Source organism: Phascolarctos cinereus, unplaced genomic scaffold (assembly GCF_003287225.1).
Source record: "Phascolarctos cinereus isolate Bilbo 61053 unplaced genomic scaffold, phaCin_HiC Scaffold_2;HRSCAF=192, whole genome shotgun sequence".
NCBI lineage: Eukaryota > Metazoa > Chordata > Mammalia > Diprotodontia > Phascolarctidae > Phascolarctos > Phascolarctos cinereus.
The window spans coordinates 396,360,938-396,376,542 of NW_027555625.1; positions in this window are offsets into that span (position 1 = coordinate 396,360,938).

The following is a 15,605-nucleotide window of genomic DNA, read 5'->3' on the forward strand; positions in this document are numbered from 1 at the left end:
ACAAAGGAAGGAAGAAAAACTTAAAGAAAGAAATCAATAGGCAATAGATAGATATATACTGACTGAATAAAACATCATTATCAGCAATGACATAGCACTTTTAGTTTTTGAATAGCTTTAGTAGGGATTTTGATTTTCTTCATGTTTCTGCTCTGTTTTTAATTTTCAAAAGTCTAGAATAAACCAAGGTGTATTTAAACCATTCTCAAACCAGTAAGCTAGTAAAAAGCATGGAAAAAAAAAATATATATATATACACATATATATATGTGTGTGTGTGTGTGTGTGTGTGTATACATATATATATATATGTATACACACACACACACATATTTCTATGTCTCCCAAATAAATAATCTTTGTTTTAATTTTATTAATTTATTTTGATTTATCAACAATCACTTCCATATGCTTTTGACTTGAAAATTTTTCTCCCCCTTCCTCCCCCCCACCCTCCCCAAGACGGCACACAATCTGATATAGGCTTTACATTTACATACCCATTAAATGTATTTTCCCATTAGTGAAGTTGTAAGTGAAAATTAAAACCAATAGGAGGAACCATCAGAAAGATGAAACAAAATTCAACAGAAGGTAAAAATAAGTGATAGCGATTTGACTTCCATAGTTCTTTTTTTTTTTATGTGGACAGCATTTTCCATCCCAAGGCCTCTGAAGATGTCTTAGAGCCATATAATGCTGAGAAGGGACTTCCGCTTCTGGGAGCCAAGATGGCAGAGTGACAAGGTAGTCACTCTCACTCTTTCCTATCAACCTCTGAAAACCCAGAAAATGTCACCCCAGAAAAAAACCCTGGAACAGCTGAACTAGAAGAAAGGCGGAGAACAGCAGAGCAGCAGCTTAACAAACGGGTCTCCCAGTGCCTCAGCAAAAATAAGGGAGGCAGAACTACAAGGGGCCCCAGGCAGACAAGTACCCTGGGGCATTCATCTGGAAGAAGGTGAAGAAAACAAACTAAAGGATTCCTAAACCCCAACCTTGCTGATTCTAACCCAATACCAGGTGAGCTATAGGAGCCCTGAAGCCTCCAATTGTGAAGAAATCCTGAAGCCCAGGTGGTAGAACAGGCAAACATCAACACCTGGACCTCCCAGTGCCTCAGTGAGGGTGGGGGGAACCGGTGGAAACCAGCTCAGAAAACCACCAGGAGCCTCACACTCCACCGCAAAGGAATCTCCCGGTGCATTAGCACTGCAGGGGCCCCCAGGCAGATAAACACCCTGCAGCACCCATCTAAAAGGACCTGAAGAAAGCTGAAGGAAAGGAAAAACAGGCAACCTAGAATTGCCTGAAAATACCAGCCTTGCTGATTCCAGCCCAACAAGAGGTAAGCTGCCAGAAACCTACAGCCTCCAATTCCCAGCATAAGAGGCCCCAGTGTGCAAAGCCAGTGACCAAGACCTAGGCTCCCAACACAAGAAACTTGGGTCAGTACCCTCTGTTCCCCTGAAGGAGAGCTCAATCTCTTTAAAGGCCAGGGAATAAAGAAACACCATGAGTAAAAAGAAACATACCATAGATTCATATTATGAGAAGAGTGAAGATCAAGACAGAAATTCTGAAGAGGACAGCATTGTCAACAAACCCACATCTGCAACAACAAAAGGGAATATGGTCTGAAGCCCAAAAAGCCTTCTTAGAAGAGCTCAAGGAGGATTTTAATAGTCAAATGAGAGGTAAAAGAGTCCTTCAAAAATACAATTGGCCAATTGGAAAAAAAACACACTGAAGAAAACAAGTCCCTAAAAAACACAATGGCCAGTTGAAGAAGGAAGTACAAAAGCTAACAGAAGAAACCAATCTGTTAAAAACTAGAATTGGACAAATGGAAACTAATGTCTCTATGAGAGAGCAAGAATCAGTCAAACAGAAAAAAAAAATGAAAAAATAGATGAAAATGTAAAATACCTCATCAGTAAAACAACCAACCTGGAAAATCGACTTAGGAGAGACAATTTAAAAATTATTGGACTACTTGAAAATCATGATAAAAAAAGAGCCTGGACAGTATCTTTCAGGAAATCATAAAGGAAAACTGCCTGGAAGTCCTAGAACCAGAAGGGAAAATAACCATAGAAAGAATCCACCGATCATCACCTGGAAGAGATTCCAAATTGACAACACCAAGAATATAATAGCAAAATTCCAAAATTACCAGATGAAAGAGAAGGTGCTGCAAGCAGCCAGAAAGAAACAATTTAAATATCATGGAACCACAGTCAGGATTACACAGGACCTTGCAGCTTCTACATTAAAAGACGAGGGCATGGAACATGATATTCCGTAAGGCAAAGGAGCTTGGAATGCAGCCAAGGATCAATTACCCAGCAAAAATGAGCATCATTTTTCAAGGGAGGAGGTGGATATTCAATGAAATAGGAGACTTCCAAACTTTCCTGATAAAAAGACCAGAGCTCAACAAAAAATTTGATCTTCAAGTACAGGACTCAAGAAGGACTTAAAAAGGTAAATGGGACAGAAAGATACAATATGTTGTTAATAAGGGGGCTGTTTAAACCCCTACAAGGGAATATGAGACTTGCAACCCTTGAGAACTGTATTGTTATTACACCTTGTTAAAGGAGTATACATAAAGAGGGTGGATATTAGTTGACTTTGATGTAATGATAAAAAAAATCTAATCAAGTGGGTTAAATGGATCCAAATAAGTGGATCAATCTGATCTTAGAAAATGTACTGAGAAAGGAGGAGGCAGACAAGGGTAAATTACATTACAGGAAAAGACACAAAATCCTATTACAGCAGAGGGAAAGAAGGGAAGCATTGTTTGAACCTTACTCTCATCAGATTTGGCTCAAGAAGGGCATAATATAATCAGTTAGGTATAGAAATCTAACTTGCCCTATAGGCAGTAGGAGGGAAAAGGGGAAAGAAAAGGGAGGGGGAAAGAAAAGGAAGGAGAAGGGAAGCAGCAGAGACTAAGAGAAGAAAAGAGAAAGGAAAATAAAAGGGGGAAGGGACTGAAGGAGGCAGTGGTCAAAAGCAAAACACTAGTGAAGGGGAGAAAGGAAAAAGGAGAAAGAAAAGCATAAATGGGGGGAAAAAGGATGGAGAAAAAGACACAGATAGTAATCATAACTGTGAATGTGAATGGGATGAACTCTCCCATAAAACAGAAATGGATTGCAGAATGGATTAAAAACCATAATCCTACAATATGTTGTTTACAGGAAACACATTTGAAAAAGAGTGACACATACAGGGTAAAGGTAAAAGGCTGGAGCAGAATATATTATGCGTCAGCTGAAGTAAAAAAGCAGGGGTAGCAATCCTGATCTCAGACAAAGCAAAAGCAAAAATAGATCTAATCAAAAGAGATAAGGAAACTACATCCTGCTAAAAGGCACCATAGACAATGAAGTAATATCATTACTAAACATATATGCACCAAATGGTATAGCATCCAAATTCTTACAGGAGAAGTTCAGGGAGTTACAGGAAGAAATAGACAGCAAAACTATACTAGTGGGGACCTGAACCTCCCCCTCTTGCACTAGATAAGTCTAACCACAAAATAAACAAGAAAGAAGTTAAGGAGGTGAATAGAACATTAGAAAAGTTAGGTATGATAGACCTCTGGAGAAAACTGAATGGGGATAGAAAGGAATATACTTTTTTCTCAGCAGTACATGGCACATACACAAAAAGTGACCATGTACTAGGGCATAAAAACCTCACAATCCAATGCAGAAAGGCAGAAATATTAAATGCATCCTTTTCAGATCATGATGCAATAAAAATTATATGTAATAAAGGGCCATGGAAAGATAGACTAAAAAATAATTGGAAACTAAATAATCTAATCCTAAAAAATGATTGGGTCAAACAACAAATCATAGAAACAATCAATAATTTCATTCAAGAGAATGACAATAATGAGACAACATACCAAAACCTATGGGATGCAGTGAAAGCAGTTCTTAGGGGAAGTTTTATATCTCTAAATGCTTACATAAATAAAATAGAAAAAGAGGAGATTAATGAATTGGGCATACAACTAAAAAAATAGAAAAAGAACAAATTAAAAATCCTCAACTAAACACCAAATTAGAAATATTGAAAACCAAAGGAAAAATTAATAAAATTGAAATTAAGAAAACTATTGAACTAATAAATACTAAGAGCTGGTTTTATGAAAAAACAATAAAATAGATAAGCCTTTTGTTAATTTAATTACAAAAAAGAAAGAAGAAAACCAAATTACTAGTATCAAGAATGAAAAGGGTGAAGCTACCACCAAGGAAGAGGAAATTAAAACAATAATTAGGAATTATTTTGCCCAACTATATGCCAACAAATTTGACAATCTTAGTGAAATGGATACATATTTACAAAAATATAAATTGCCCAGATTAACTGAAGAGGAAGTAAAATACTTAAATAACCCCATCTCAGAAAAAGAAATTGAACAAGCCATTGATGAACTCCCTAGGAAAAAATCTCCAGGGCCAGATGGATTTACATGCAATTCTATCAAACATTTAAAGAACAATTAATTCCAATACTATATAGACTATTTGGGAAAATAGGTGAAGAAGGAGTCTTACCAAATTCTTTTTATGATACAAATATGGTGTTGATACCTAAACCAGGAAGAGTCAAAATAGAGAAAGAAAATTATAGACCAATTTCTCTAATGAATATAGATGCAAAAATTTTAAACAAAATATAGCAAGTAGATTGCAGCAACTTATCACAAGAATAATACAATATGACCAGGTAGGATTTATACCAGGAATGCAGGGTTGGTTCAATATTAGGAAAACTATCAGCATCATTGAGCATATCAACAACAAAACCAACAGAAACCACATGATCATCTCAATAGATGCAGAAAAAGCTTTTGATAAAATACAACACCCATTCCTATTAAAAACACTAGAAAGCATAGGTATAAATGGAGTCTTCCTTAAAATAATAAATAGCATATATCTAAAACCTTCAGCAAGCATTATATGTAATGGGGACAGGCTAGAAGCATTTCCAATAAGATCGGGGTGAAACAAGGATGTCCATTATCACCTGTTATTCAATATTGTACTGGAAACCTTAGCTTTGGCAATAAGAGAAGAAAAAGAAATTGAAGGCATTAGAATAGGCAAAGAAGAAACAAAGCTATTACTCTTTGCAGATGACATGATGATATACTTAGAGAATCCTAGAGAATCAAGTAAAAAACTACTTGAAATAATAAACAACTTTAGAAAAGTTGCAGGCTATAAAATAAACCCACATAAATCATCAGCATTTCTATATATTACCAACAAAGCCCAACAGCAAGAGATAGAAAGAGAAATCCCATTTAAACTTACTGTAGACATTATAAAATATTTAGGAGTCTACCTGTGAAAACAAACCCAGGAACTCTATGAACACAATTACAAAACACTTTTCACACAAATAAAATCAGATCTAAATAATTGGAAAAAACATCAGTTGATCATGGGTAGGCCAGCTAATATAATAAAAATGACAATCCTACCTAAGCTAATTTACTTATTCAGTGCCATACCAATCAAGCTACCAAAAATTATTTTATAGAGTTAGAAAAAATAATAACAAGATTCATTTGGAAAAACAAAAGGTCCAGAATATCAAAGGAACTAATGAAAAGAAATGCAGGGGAAGGTGGCCTAGCAATTCCAGATCTTAAATTGTATTATAAATAGTTCCAAATTGTTCTCCAAAATGGTTGGATCATTTCACAACTCCACCAACAATGTATTAGTGTTCTAATTTTCCCACATCTTCTTCAACATTTATCATTTCCTTGTTTTGTCATGTTGGCCAATCTGATAGGTGTGATGTGGTGCCTGAGTTGTTTTGATTTGCATTTCTTTAATCAATAAAGATTTAGAGCATTTTTTCATATGACTATAAATAGCTTTAATTTCTTCATCTGAGAACTGTCTGTTCATATCATTTGACCATTTATCAATTGGTGAATGGTTTCTGTTTTTATAAATTTGTCTCAATTCTCTACATATTTTAGAAATGAGGCCTTTGTCAGAGAGACTGCTTGTAAAAATTCTTTCCCAGTTTTCTACCTTCCTTCTAATCTTAGTGGCATTGGCTTTGTTTGTGCAAAAACTTTTCAATTTAATGTAATCAAAATTATCCATTTTTCTTTTCATAATGCTCTCTATCTCCTGTTTGGTCATGAATTCTTCTGTCCTCCACAGATCTGATAGGTAAACTATTCCTTGTTCTCCCAGTTTACTTATGGTATCAGCCTTTATATCTATGTCATGAACCCATTTTGACTTTATTTTGGTATATGATGTGAGATTTGGGTCTATGCCTAGTTTCTGCCATACTCTTTTCCAGTTTTCCCAGCAGTTTTTTTCAAAGAGTGGGTTTTATCCCAGAAGCTGGGGTCTTTGGGTTTATCAAATAATAGATTACTATAGTCATTGACTACTGTGTCTTGCATATTTAACCTATTCCACTGATCCACCTCCCTATTTCTTAGCCAGTACCAAGCAGTTTTGATGATTGCTGCTTTATAATACAATTTAAGATCTGGAATTGCTAGGCCACCTTCCCCTGCATTTCTTTTCATTAGTTCCTTTGATATTCTGGACCTTTTGTTTTTCCAAATGAATCTTGTTATTATTTTTTCTAACTCTATAAAATAATTTTTTGGTAGTTTGATTGGTATGGCACTGAATAAGTAAATTAGCTTAGGTAGGATTGTCATTTTTATTATATTAGTTTGGCCTATCCATGATCAACTGATGTTTTTTCCAATTATTTAGATCTGATTTTATTTGTGTGAAAAGTGTTTTGTAATTGTGTTCATAGAGTTCCTGGGTTTGTTTTCAAAGGTAGACTCCTAAATATTTTATAATGTCTACAGTAAGTTTAAAAAGATTTCTCTTTCTATTTCTTGCTGTTGGGCTTTGTTGGTAATATATAGAAATGCTGATGATTTATGTGGGCTTATTTTATAGCCTGCAACTTTGCTAAAGTTGTTTATTATTTCAAGTAGTTTTTTACTTGATTCTCTAGGATTCTCTAAGTATATCATCATGTCATCTGCAAAGAGTGATAGCTTTGTTTCTTCTTTGCCTATTCTAATGCCTTCAATTTCTTTTACTTCTCTTATTGCCAAAGCTAAGGTTTCCAGTATAATATTGAATAACAGCAGTGAAAAGGAACACCCTTGTTTCACCCCCGATCTTATTGGAAATGCTTCTAGACTGTCCCCATTACATATAATGTTTGCTGAAGGTTTTAGACATATGCTATTTATTATTTTAAGGAAGACTCCATTTATACCTATGCTTTCTAGTGTTTTTAATAGCAATGGGTGTTGTATTTTGTCAAAAGCTTTTTCTTCATCTATTGAAATGATCATGTGGTTTCTGTTGGTTTTGTTGTTGATATGCTCAATGATGCTGATAGTTTTCCTAATATTGAACCAACCCTGCATTCCTGGTAGAAATCCTGCCTGGGCATAGTGTATTATTCTTGTGATAAGTTGCTGCAATCTCCAAGTAACTAATCTTCTAAGAGAAAGGTTTATTAAGTCAATATAAAAGTTACTTTTTATGTGAAACTTATGATATTTTTGTTCATTTTTTTTAATATAGAATCTGATTTTATTAGAATAATGAAATATATCTGTAAAAATTCTCTCCAGTCCTGCAGGTCAGTAACCAGTCTCTGAATTCTAGTCTTAGATGGTTGCTTGGGACAATGAAATTAAGTGATTTACCTATGTTCACATAGCTATTATGTATCAGCGACAGGATTGAATAAAAGGGTGACCCTCTGTGTACCATTTCATGCCACCACTCTGATGAATTTTATTCGGAGTTAAATGGATTTCCATTATGATAGAGAAATAAGTTGGTAAACTATAATGTTTTAAAAGACATTGTGTAAATCGGAAAAAAAAAAGTTTCTAGATATTGAGAGACATTTTGTTGCAGAGATTATGGTAACCTGATTTTATTTCTGTGCTTTTTGGAATAACAATGATATCCATACTCAGAGTCCCAAATTTCAAAACTTTTTAAAATACAACATATGGAGCAAAAGTTAAGGTTTATTTGATATTTCAAAAATTACTTCAATAGCAAGGAGCTTTTTAGTTAAAGTGAATTGAGAGGGATATGAAAGGTAAATTCAGTCATTTCCAGTAATCCCAAACAAATACACAGGACTCCAAAAAAGTCCAACAAATAAAGTAGAGATCTGATAGACTAAAGTTTTTTTTTTTATCTACTTTGGTACTAAACCACAAAATGTAAGCTAGCATAGCTCAACTTTGTTCTTTCTGGTTATATGACCTATCACTCAAGCTCTGGGATGGTCAAATCTTAGTGACTTCTCCAAAAATATTCGACTTGGTACATGTTGTTCCTACTCATAATTTCTTATAGAAAAGAACAAAATGCAGCTCATGGTTTGGTATCTTGAGATGAGGGTAAAAGAGTGCCCCGCATTTTTTACAGGCATTTAGAATAATCAGGCATATGGGGGACAGGAGAGCTTTTATTCAACCACATACAAAATGTACTCTATCCTCCTAAAAATAAAGTGCATAAGAAAACTTAAATTAGCCCATGAACAATTGTCATTTTTCCTTGATAAGTCCTATATTTTATTTGCTCCTGGTCTAATATAACATCTAAAATCATAACATCATCCCATCGTTTGGATTCTCTTCAGAAGGAAAGTATACTTCAGTTTGCAAGAGGGGCATCCTCTGATACTCTGATGGTTACTTTTTCTGCCGAGAGTCATACATCTAAACAAAGCTGTACTAAGTAAGCACAAAATTTGCCTCCTTTATTTGCTGAAGTGGGGAACTATGGGGATGAAAAGTTGTCTACTTTGTTACAGTGAGGGCAATTGATGTGTTGGATTGTTTAAATGAACTCCCAAATTTTCATCTGTTTCATAGTCACATATTACAAGGGAAAACTTTGTGGGTAAGGGAGGGTGGGGGCAAGATGTTTTTAGTAAGGAAGGTGATAAAAAATATCAACTTTGCACATATGATTTAAATACACATTAAACACAAATTTATGTGGCAGAGGAGGACAGGAAACACTTAAGATCTGTGAGTAGGGTAGAATTATAGCCTATTAATTTTAATTGCATCATAAGTGGTGAAATTGTAAGTTACTAGAGTTCTATTTGCTCTATGGGAATGAGAAGAGACAGAAAGGAAAATAAAAGGAACATGAATATAAAATATTCATAGCATGTAAAGATTGAAAACAGTCAGAAGACTTATTTTAAATAACATACAGTAACATGAAATACTACCATATTAAATCTATACAAATGAAATGAAGGTCAAAGGAATGGAGAAATGGATAAGTGGAACACTCATTTTACATTCACCTTCTCGAAAAGGGAGAGGAAAATTAAATGTCTCCAGGCAGCAATGTTATACAGAGGACAAAATGTAAATGTATTGGTCTCCCACAGAAAAGCAAGATAAGAGCAGAATACCAAAAAGTACAATTTTATGCTGCCTGAATATGTGCATTCTTATCACATCCATCTGTCATAATAAGCTCCATTCATGGGAAGCTCTCTCTATGTCTTTGTATCTCTGTTTTTGTTTCTTTACATCTTTCACTTTTTTTTCTGTTTTGATGTCGCTGTCTCTGCTTCACTATCTTTCTCTTTAATTCTATTTCTATCTCTTGCTGTTTTTCCCTGTATCTCTTTTTCTCTCTGAGTTTTTATCTATGGCTCTGTATCTCTGTCCATGTCTCTCTGTCTCTTTCTTTTTGACACATATGATCTGCACAAATACAGGAAGGTTTTTGTCATGTCCCCAGAATGCAATAGCTGAAAAGAACTTGGAGGTCATTTGATCCTTCTTCCAGTCATGTATGTTAGAGTAGCACTCTGCTGGGTAACGTAACTACTATATAAAAAAACAAAATTGCAATACAATTAATTCACATAAATAAATGAAAACAGTGGAAATCCTACCAGTAATAATCAGGTACTCAATAAAATTACTGGAAGAGTCTTTGTTTAGAGTATCAAGCTGTATTAACTGCATTTTTTTTTATCAACAGGCAAAGAAAATAGATTTAAGATGACATTTTCTAAACAAAATTATATCCACTTTTTGCAACAATTGAGGTGCCTGGTCAACTATTCAAACTGGATAATGAAAGGCTTTTACAATCAACATAGTGAATGGGCTCATATTTTTGCTTCAAGTCTTCACATTGCATTTTCATTATAGAGTCATATTGCAGGGAACTAAGAAGAGGGTATGACTTGAAGTCAGGATGCTTCAGTTCCAAATATAGTTCTGTCATTACCAGAAAGAATTTCAATGAGTCATAAACGCTCAGACTTTCAGTTTCCTCATTAGTGAAAGGCAGTTAATGACACCTTTATTGTTTAGTATAGTAATACTATCTAGAAATAATAAGTGCCATTATTTATATTGCTAAAATGTTGAAGTCACTTTTTCTTTGGGGTATCATCTCTTTTGTGACAATAGTAGATCCATAATCTTAACAGCTAATAAATTCACTAGATTTCTTGTGAAAAACACACACTTGTGTATATGTGTGCTATAGAATTAAAAGTGAGCATAATCTTATTAAGAATTTATCCTTTTGTCTTCCAAGTTTCTGATCTCAATGTTTGATTATTTCTTGTTTTGGTGGCTATTGTTTTGTTTGCTTGTTTTTTTTGTTTTTGTTTTGTTTTGCTTTGGGCTAGGCAATAGGGTTAAGCGACTTTCCCAGGGTCACACAGTTAGTAAGTGTTATGTGTCTGAGGCTGGATTTGAACTTCGATATTTTCGTCTGTTTCATTGTCACATACTACAAGGGAAAACTTTGTGGGTAAGGAAGTTCATTTAAAATTATGAACTCAGTGCATAATTTGAACATCAAGCAAAAACAAAAATACTGCAAAACAATAAATAATAAAAGAAAACTGCTCAGCACTTCTGACACAGAAAAGGAAACACTAATTGTGAGAATACACAGACAGGCTCTAGAGGGGAGGCAGGAAAGCTGTAAACTCCAACACATATAGAGGTTAAAGAACCAGGAAATACAGGAGAAAATGGAATTATATGTTCTGATGAGAAATGGAACTTGTGATAAAGTCCAGGATGCTATAGCTTGCAAATATTACCTCAACCATAAATTTTAAAAAAGGGGCATTCAACAATAAAGAGGAATTCAGCATATTCTTAGCCAAAAAAAAAAAGTAAAAAAAGAGAAGTGAAGAGAATATTTGCTTCTTGAACACCTCAGACAAAAGAAATGCAAGAGGAATAAACAAATGAAGCAGCAAGGGAAAAATATCAAAAGTGACATCAAAAAAAGATTAGTAAGAGCATTCTTTCTAAATGTGCAGAAGTAGACGTGGGTGATGGAAGTCAAGTGCAAATGGGAGTGATGAAGTGGGCCTAAGGCATTATGGATGCAATCTTGGAACACCTTGTCTGTAAAGGAATAACTATATTTTGTGGCACTACATTACAAAATAAGGTGACTAGAGGGGGTATTGGTAGGAAGATTACAGAAGAGAATGTGTGATGTGAGCAGGCCAAATCAAGGGCATCCAATGAGGAGAAGTTGATAACTGAGTTTTCTCAGAAAGTAGAGCCTATCGAGAGTGTGAAGAAGAGGGTGAAGGATGGGAAAAGTGGAGGGAAGGAAGGAGACTTTACTTTGGTGGTGGGAGGAGGTTCTACTAACAGGTAAAGATAGATATTTTGTAAAGGGAGATATGGACCATGAACTGAGTGTTGTGTGACAAGATCTGGTACTTGAAAAGACCAATCATCCTGCTTTGGGAAAGGAGGAGCATTGGAACTCTTTGGGGCTACTGCTACCTGGAGAGGAGGAAATGAACCAATGGAGGATAAATTGGAAAAAAAATAACCATGGGGAGGGGCAGAAGTGGGTTGCATAATGAAATACCTGTGAAGAGGGTAGTCCTGTCATGCCCCTGACTACCTCTCCATAGTGTGCTGTCCTTTCCATGGATATATACATAAGAAACACTTATTTTAATGTTGCCATAAGAAAAAAAAAGCTTAATAAGAAAATTAAATTCTGTATGTTAGCAATACATTTATAAAGTGAGTATTACTTCCCCAAGAGAAAGGGCGGGGCACTTTTTAGTAGAAAACTCTTGATTCACATTTATTATCTGATTCTACAAACTGCTCATTGCTCTGTCTTTCAATGACAGACAGCTTGCAGAACAGAAGAAAATCCTACTTGACTTTCAATGAATTTAAAAATGTCTTTTGATGCCTAATCACTCATCATCATTCTTCATCTGTTAGTATTGTTCCTAATGACAAAGTAGTGAAGAATCAAAAATTATTTCGGGTTTGGGGTCTCAATTAAAAGAACACAAACTGGGCCTGGAATGGGAATCTTGAACCACAGTGTTTCCCAGCTGTAATTTCTCCAATAAAGAGGATTATTTCCTCTGACATAATTTCCTTTTCATATTTAGTACAGGTATACCATCCATGTCAAACCCCCTGAGTTGTCTCTATAAGGAACCAGCAAATGAAAAAAAGAATCAAGGGAAAAGAAATAAGCTTCCTGGCTAAAAGTAGATTATGATACCAATTTTCTATTTAATCACTCCCAAAGCCTTTTATTTCCAACAGCCACTTTTCAATTTATTTGTTTATTTATTGAAAACTATACAAGTTATACTTCTTTTTGCTCATATTATATCCTGTATATCTAACACTGTTCCTGGAACATAGTGAATACCTAACAAATTCTTGTTGCTTACTTGTAGTCTAATTAATATGTTTGAAAAACAGTGATTTTAGTAGAGTTTAAAGGTGGTTTTGAATTTTTCAGGAATAGTCCATTGTATTGGGAAAATATTAAGGGAAAAGTTAATAAGGTCAATACTAAATTAATATTGTATCCACATAAACAGATGTCTTTTATTCAGAGAGCTGATTAAGTGAGCTTCTGAACAAAGCAGACAGTAGATTCCTCAAGGAAATCAATAAAATCTTATTTTTTTATCATTTCAACTGTACCTACTCTAGAGATGACCATAGAAGGCACTCAGTAAGTATATTTTAACTGAAATAAAGGACGACTTGTTACTCACATGCATGAATGTCAAAGGTACTTCTCCATGAAAGAAAAAAAAAATACAATCTCAGGCATTTGGATTTGCCTAAATATTTGACAGGTATATGGTTGCATGAAATTCTATAAGTGCAAATTTTTTTTCATAATATTATTTAGTACTGTTGGTTCATCTCTTAAGAGAACTATATCTCAAAGTTGATGATAGACACAGTGTAGCTGTTCCATAAGTCATCCACAATCTCATTTTTGTAGAAATTAGTCCTGTTGGAAGAAGGTGGGCCTTCTTTTCCAACAAAATGAAGTTGTCTACAACATTGGGCTTTCAATTTAATTACCTTTCTTGGTTGTGTAGATTGTTAGAAATGCAAGGATGATTCCTTTTATGAAAATTATCTGAAATCTAAGAGGCTTTTTTCTAAGTTATGCAACATGTATGTCAATGCTTAGCATTGGCACATAGAATACAATTAATAAATACTTGTTAACTGGCTGATTAATTTCTGTGACCACCCAGGCATGAAGGTTCTGAACTGTACAGCAGAAAAAATGTATTGGTTTATATTTTTAGAGTTTTTCAAAAAAAAGAGAAAGAGAATGTGAATCTAGATCATTCTTAGACTAAAAAAAAGATTTTGAGTATTTAGTAGGGGAAAAAAAGGCTGAGAGTGAACATTTCAGGTGATCTTCTCAGGTATTTACTCTTCCAATTGTTCTTCCCAAATCAGGATTGAAAGGAAAACTACTTCCCCTTGAGGTATAGTGTGATGGAAATTGACAAGAAAGCAAGCCATTCCTTGGGAAAAAAATCAGACCTTCCATAAAGGATTATGGAGCTCTCTTCTCTAGTATATGATCCCTACCACACACAAGTACAAAATAATTTGACAAGTGGCAAAACAATATTTGCTTAAAGACTTTTAGTGAGGGGGTACTTAACACATATTGAGCTAGTCTATTCATTTATGGACAGTTCAAAGTTTGCTTCCTTTCAACATTCAAACATTGTTCCTGGTTAAGCGAAGTCTATCAATTTTTCCACATCAGAGCTCTTAAATGCTTGAAGACAGAAAGGATACCCCCATTGAATATTCTCATTTCATTGAATATTTTAATTTCATTGACAAAAGCTGGCAAAAAACTTCAGCCTTCTAATTTATAATGTCTGGTTGTTGTTGTTGTTGTTTTTCCCCTATTATGACATGCTGACTTCCTGGGCTACATATACTGAATATTAATTTATTGGAAAATTTGAATAATGTTTTGAATAATGTTTTGGACACTATAATTGGTGGAAAATACATGCTGATCTGCCTAAAGAAAAGATTCTTAAATTTGTATATTAATCAAATCAAGCCTTTTCTCATCTTTGTTGGGTGTTTACAGTCAGCCAGCTTTTCTCATACAGAACAGGGAAGTAGGATCCTTCATTTTGTTTTGTCTCTTGTACACTTTTGCTTTTGTAGATACAGGCAGGAAATGATGCCTGTTGACCTACTTATTCTGATTGGCAGAGATGGGGTGCTAGTGCTAATAATGAACACATGATAAGGAATGAAGTGTAAAGCAGCTGATTTCCTCCTGTACCTTTAGGTTCTTTTCAAGCTACAAAAAGTCCAGAGAACTATAAATTAAAATGCCACAGATAGTGTCACTGAAAAGAAGCCTCTAATATTGTAATCAAAGAGAGAGGAAATGTAGAGATCTTGTAGATGAAAAGTAGGAAAGAAGGCTGAAAAAAAATGGATTCTCACAGTCAAAAACTATCAGGGAGTATCAGAAATGTAACATGTGGTTTGGGGCTGAAAGTTATAGGAAAATAACTAAAGTTTAATATTTAAAGAATCTGGGCTATGGAGCCAAGATGGCAGAGTAAAAGCAGTGACTTACTTGAGCTCTCCCCCATACCCCTCCAAAGACCTGTAAAAAATGGCCCTAAACAAATTCTAAAGCAGCAGAACCCAGAAAAAGGCAAAGTGAAACAAATTTCCAGCCCAAGACAACCTGGATGGTTGATCAAAAAGGTATATCACGCTGGGAGAGGAACACAATTTGGCATGGGTGTGCAGGCTGAAGCAAACCTGGAGCAGGCCTCATAGGACTGAATTGCAGGCAGCTGTGGTGGTTTCCAGACTTCTCAACCCATAAACACCAAAGACAACTTAGAAGGTCAATAGGAAAAGTCTGTGTCTGTGGTGAGAGAGAAGCACAAGTCCCAGCCTCATCCCCCAAGCTTGGCCCCGGGGTGGTGATTGCCACATGAACTTCCAGCCCACAGACTGAGAGGGAATCAAGTGGCTGATCAGAGGAGGATTTCAGGTATCTCTCTGCTGGTGCAGGATTTTCTTCCTTTGCCTGTGCTTGGATCTGGGTCACAGTTCTGGGTGGCAGTCCTGGGGCAAGGAGGAGCACTGGAATGGTAGAGCTTGTTGCATTGTGCAGAGAAAATCCTCCTCACAGTTCCAAGAGAGAAAAGAGTTC